The sequence below is a fragment of the Meleagris gallopavo genome, chromosome 14, assembly GCF_905368555.1.
Source record: "Meleagris gallopavo chromosome 14, MGAL_WU_HG_1.1, whole genome shotgun sequence".
Taxonomy (NCBI): domain Eukaryota; kingdom Metazoa; phylum Chordata; class Aves; order Galliformes; family Phasianidae; genus Meleagris; species Meleagris gallopavo.
In genome coordinates this window covers 18696709-18703022 of record NC_139417.1, presented here as the reverse complement: position 1 = coordinate 18703022, position 6314 = coordinate 18696709, and the positions used below count along the sequence as shown (strand labels likewise).

Below are 6314 nucleotides of genomic sequence, written 5' to 3'. Positions count from 1 at the left end.
CTTTTTCCCTTGGCCTGGATAAGGCGTCCTTCAGAAACAGGCAGTGCAACAGTGCAAAGATAAACTCACCAAGTTTCCATCACTGTTTTAGAAATGCTCATTTTTGTTCATATAATCTTCCTTCTACCAATCTTCATAACAGATTTTAGTTGCATAAATGATGTCTCTAAGACTGTATATCTAGTCCCTCAATTTAAACTAATGCTGCATTTTGTACTCCTAAGCGGCTGATATTGCTTGTACCAAAATCGAAGTTAAAAGAAGTTGAAAAATTGCAGCCTCGGTGATGGCAGCTGGCAGGATAACAGCAGCATTACTGCTTCTGCTGCCGAAGGGCAACCAAAAGTAATGCATACAGCTGTGCAAAAGCTCTCCCTGTGACCAAAGCTCAGCCTCCAAGCCCTGTGTGTGTGCATACATCACACTGCTTCGCGGTGCGTATCTTGGCACAACTGCGAGGCCCAAAAATCTCCGCTGCAGGGGCAGCAAAGTGCGTGTGGACAAGGGAAGGGAAGAGGCAGAGCTCCTGGGCACCTCAGAGATGCTGGAGAAAATGAATGGGCGGTTTCACAAGGCAAAGCCCTTTCGCAGGTCGTTCCCAAATATACTCCAAATGTAACTTCCTTACCAACTATGCCGTTGTTTTTCAGGGTCCCTATAAGTTGATGCCTCAGGTAATTATTTCATATTACAGATATTATGTTACATTTAAAAAAAAAATGCTTGAATTTATCTTATTTTGAATCATTTTTTAAATATTTTCTAATTGTTTTGACCTTCACATCTCAGCTCACAAAACTTTGCTAGCAAAGCCAATCATTTTCCCATGCTGCACTATGGCAAATCTGACTGCAAAACAGTGTTTGTGATATCTATTTACAGCAGATGCAAAATTCCGACAGGAAGCTGGTAAATCCCCTCCTCTGTATTCAAACATCAGGGCCAGAGCACCATATTTACTATGAAGGAATAGGGCTTCATTATCTGATCCTGGTGATTGATGTTATTCCCATGTAATCTTTCAGATAAATGATTCCTCCACATCTCATTTACATAACTATTTTATAACAGTGTGAATTAGTTCTCCACACTTCTGCATGTCTCAAACATGATTTTTTTTAACTGAGCAATAGAAACATCTATCAAATAAAAACGATCTCCGAACATCATAGGATACAACCAGTGTTAAGTATCTCCTAATAAGCCACATATTGATTCTCTTTAGGCAATTAGAAGGTTCCATTTTTTCCATCAATTCCTTCACAGTGTAAATACAGACAAGAAAATCCAATCCGTACACAAGGAGCGAGCAGAACACAGGGCACATCTCATAGGGCACCAGAGAGAAAAGCAGCAGCTGGTGATGCAGGTGGAATACGATACAGATATAAAACCAGAATGCTCAAAAAACTTGCATTTTCAGCACCAACACCGGATTCCCAGAACATCACTTTTTTTTCCCCCCCTATCAAACAGCTTCAGACTAAACTCAAGAAACAGCTTTACGTGTAGACTTGGAGGAAATTGGAGGCAAGAGAACCCATTACTTTCAAAGTAATCTGTTTTTCCTTAGATTACTTCCTTCAACTTTAATCTGAAGATGATTTGAAAACAGGCTTATGGCCATGAGTGTGCACTGCGGTGGTGCCAGAGCAAAGGATTGCATCTCGGGAGGATCAGCACCAGATGGCTTCATGCCTGTGACCACAGGCTCAGTAGGAAACAGCTGCTCAAGGGCCCAGCAAAATCTTGCTCTGGGTGAAGACTGCAATTGAGAACCTGGGAGGGTTTTGTTAGCGTGAATGGATGCAATTAGCCACAAAGCTCTCACAGTTCACCTGCCATAAATATCCAAGGCTCTTTTGTCGGCATAGTACTTCAATTTCTCTGAAAGAAAAAGAAATACACTTACAGAGATAGGACAAGGGGGAATGGTTTTAAACTGAGACAGGGGAGGTGTATGTTGGATGTTAGGAGGAAGTTTTTCCCCCAGAGGGTGGTGAGGCACTGGAACAGGTTGCCCAAGGAGGCTGTGGATGCCCCATGCCTGCAGGCACTCAAGGCCAGGCTGGATGTGGCTCTGGGCAGCCTGGGCTGCTGGTTGGTGACCTGCACATAGCAGGGGGTTGGGACTGGATGATCACTGGGGTCCTTTTCGACCCAGGCCATTCTATGATTCTGTGATAAAAATTCTATGATTAACTTTTCTTGAGGAACAAAATAGGAGACCAGAGGAGAAGCTCAATATACAAGATATTGATGCTTATTCAAATACAAGTATTCCAATCTTGTTTTCAGTTTAGAATCATTGCTGCTCAACAGGTTTTTGTGGCCACAAACTGTCCAACAGCGTGCCATATAGAAAGAATTTTAACTCAGAATTATTTTAATTTCAAAAGTGTTCATATATCAGGCTTCAAATCAGCACTTTGCTGCTGGCAAGTGCTAGCTAAATAGCAGCATAAAGTGTGGAGGAAAGAGCAGGGAGGTCCAAAATCCATCAGCGAGAAGAAATCTCATTTGCTCTTAATTTTTCATTTTTCAGAGCTCTCTGCACAGCCCCACACCTGTGAGCTCTGGGGGGACACAGCCCCGTGCTGGGCCCTCGGGGCTCCCAGGGTTCACGTTCTCTATGAGAGCTGTGGTCTGGCCCAAAGATGTGTCAGCATCACCCCTCCAGCACCTCGCACCCCTCTGACACATCGCCTCATCCCAGTGGCTCCCGGCTCCATGCATGGCACTGTGGGGTGGTGGGGCCATGGCCGGGCTGCAGAAGACATGGGGCAAGGAACCTATGAAATATCAATCCCTACCATTAACAACAGCCAATTTCAGCTGTTTTTAAATATTTGATGGTAATGGTGGACGGTAATAGGAGACTGTGTGTAATGATAAATGAGAAGCAGCCCTCCACGTGCAAGTTCTTGCCCTGCTCTTTAAAGAACAAAGCTCTGCCGTTACTCACTCTGCCATCACCAAGAGCAGGGCACGGCCTCTCGGTGATGGGGAATGCTGGTGGTCCCTCTGGGCTTCGAGTGGGGCTGCTACCAAGTTGGACACAGCACATCCCAGAAGTGAGGCCAACGATGCTCAGCTATTTCTGTACCAAGCCTTGCTCCGTTGCCATGGCAGCGCAGCGCCCAGCCCCAGCTCTGCTGCCTGCATGCATGCAATCTGGAATTTCATCTTTTCCAAACAAACGCGTGCACAATTACTTCGTTATCTGATAGAGAATATCAGCATTACTTCACACTCACCACACGTTGACTTATTTCAGCGTGATAGTGCTCTTCACGTGTACGCTGACAGCTGTGTGGTGTTTTGCATAATTCATATTTCTGTGTACTATATGGAGTCTTACATAAAGGCATGACATTCACTGAAATGTAAAAATAAAAGAAAAAGCAAAAAAAAACACACCACCAAAAATCAAATAAAAAAAAAAAGATGTAACCACAGAATCATTAGCAGTATACAAAGCAGAGCCAGAAAGATGAAGAGTTCCCCAATGAGATGACTTTGCTCCCTGCAATAGCACAAAATTACAGAACTTGGTGTCAGCACTGCTGTAACTCTGTGAGTTCAGTGGGAATACATCTCTCCTAGACTTGTCTTTGCTGGCAAACAACACTGTGCATTAAGGATACGCTCATTTACATTCCTTTCAAGCTGATGCCAGTGTCCTCTTCACAACATTTTTTTTAAAGACTTGGTGAAATTTGCATAAACTATGTAAAATTGTCACCTCTTACAAACCAAAGATTACGGTGAATCCCAGCACTTTTCCCCTTCTCCTGGCACCTGTGACACACCTGGTCAGATGTGGCTGGCACACCTTCAGCCCCAGTCTCTGAGGGCTCTTCCCATGCAGAAGGTGCTGCAGTGTGAGCCGGGGGCTGCGGGTGGTGCTGAGCCCAAGGCCCACTGCAGGCTGTCCCCCGCACAGCTCTGAGCTCAGCCGCCCCGTCCTTGTGGGAGGAAGGACCTGGAGCTTCCATCACCATCCTCGTCATCACGAGGGATTTTCTTTCTTTGGATCAGCCTACGTGACACCGTGCCAAAACAAGCAGCAATCCTTAACTCCCATTTCTATCTTTTGAACAGCAGAAGAAAACATATGCAAAATATACTCAGATTATTCAGAAAGCTTAAAGTAGGCAGTTTCTGCTTTGGACATTGCAAAGAGAAAAATAACATTCTCTCTCCAAAAACAAAGTCGTTTTTCTGAGCAAAACCCACAAATGCTGTGCAAGGTGTTTCACTGCTTCCATCCACAGATGGAACCCATGGGCAGCTCCATCAGCTGCAGGGGCTTGGGTTGCCCAGCCACAGCACAGCTCCAAGCATCCATAGCAGAGAGTTCTTCCCTGGAGCCTGGCTGATCTAATTTACCCAGCCTTTATTTTTAATTCGTATTTTGGAGTCACAAGGACGGTCTGGAGCTGCTTGCACAGGAGTTCAGGCAGCGGTGTTCAGGGCAGAAGCCTTTGCCTGCTGACAGAAACCAACCCTCCCTGCTTCAAGGACCTGGGCTCCTCTGGAGCCACACAGGAGCATCTGCAGAGCAGGAGGGAGAACGTGCAGTTGGTTGACACCCACTGCACTCAGTATCCCTTTACATTTTAAGGCTTTATTTTCAGCTCACACACGGTGGGATCTCCAGGAACACCTTGGCTCAAAACAGACCAACTCCAGAAGAAAAACCCATCCCTGCCCTTGCATGAGAACACAGCCAATGGTCAGACCCAAACTGAAGCCAGCCCCTCCTCTCCCATCCATCTGCAAAGCAGGAGGCAGCTCAGCAGTTCCTCCACCCCACAGGCTCTCTCAGCCTTCATGCAGAGCCAAGAACTCCCACAGAAACATTTTTATATCTCAAGGCTGCTTGAGAATAACCTAAACACTACACTTTCCTGCCAAACAGAATGCCTTTATGGAGGCTTTGGCTCAGCCTGAATTTCACCAGCCCTTCCATGGACTGAGCCCCCCACACCTCCAGGCAGCAAGGGTGAGGAGCAGGTCCTGGTCTCTCAGTATGCACATGGTCAGGAAAAAAATCAAAAAAGAAAACAAAAAAAAAAAAAAAAAAAAAGAGAGAAAAAGCAATGGAGATATTCCAGTACTGAGAGTAAATCAGAGAAGCAAAATTAGAAACAATCTGTGTTTCAAAATGTGGTCAACAGAATGCATCACGATGGCAGCTCTTGTTAGAAGCAACAAGGGATGCTTCCTGGCGGTGCTGAAGCAGTGCTGTTCAGTGCATCAAAATGCAACCTAGAGCACCAAATTAAAAACATCTGTTATGGCATGTTTGTTAACTTTTATTCCTCAAATGGGAAAATTGTTTGAGAGGAGCGTTACCTGGTGCTGATCTCTGTGAAACTCCTGACCCTGCTCTTAGCGAGAGAAAATCAGAGACATCCTTAGCATTTTCCTTAATGGTTACATTACAGACCAAGCTAAAATAAAGATCAAAGATTTATACCACGGACATAAAATGAAATTGAATGAGATTCTCAAAAGCACACGGAGGTGGGCACTAAATAATAGAAATCGTTCTTAAAAAGGATTAAAATACCAAAGCACTGAAAAATAAGAACATTAATTCCTTGTAAAAGTCATTAAATGGTCAAAAATATGGAATAGGTAGCAGATGTCATAGCACAACAAGTGCTTACCTGGTTTTGCACTGGGTTTCCCAGATGCTGCTCAACAAAGCAGAGCCTCCAGCCCTATCCTGCTTGCTCCTCCTGCCCCACCTACCTGCAGCAGCAGAAGCTGAAGCCATATTAAGGATGGTTCCTTCAAATCAGCACATTCAGAATATCAGAATTCACGTCCCAGCAGTTCTTGCTGGCTTGTGGTATTAAAATCTGTGATCAACAAATATGGATTGTTTTAATTTTGGACAGCTTGGAAACAATGGTGGTTCTCACTGTCAGAGGGAGCCGAAGTGGGGTGAGGTGAAGGGTCAGTGAGAAAATCAGGGCTCAGTGCAGCACACAGAGAGAGCCGGTAAGCCTGCCATGTCATAAACAGAGCAACGATAGCATAGATAATGACAGGAATTGGGATATAGGAACGCATTGGAGGGACTCACCTGGGGCAGGCGTTGGAGGAGAAGGGTGTGTTGTGGATCTTGTTCTTTTGCAGAGCACAGAGTCAGGCTGATCTCAGAGCCTCGTGACTATCCATCATTTCAGCAAATTGTCTTAATTTTTTTTTTTTGTTAGAACTGTTTCAAAAACACATTTTGGTCAAAATATTTTTAATCAAATATTTCATTCTGAATGCTGTTCTGTGTTAAAAAATAG

At 44.6% G+C, this 6314-nt stretch overlaps 1 long non-coding RNA gene across 1 annotated transcript; it reads right to left on the bottom strand.

The window, feature by feature from the left end:
* Positions 1-1185: 1185 nt before the first annotated feature.
* LOC146543446 (uncharacterized) lies at positions 1186-6240 on the bottom strand. The gene is made up of 2 exons (XR_014886401.1): positions 6101-6240; positions 1186-5873 (listed from the first exon to the last, which is right to left on the bottom strand). It is a non-coding gene; the product is annotated as an uncharacterized LOC146543446 (long non-coding RNA).
* Between the last annotated feature and the right edge of the window lie 74 nt (positions 6241-6314).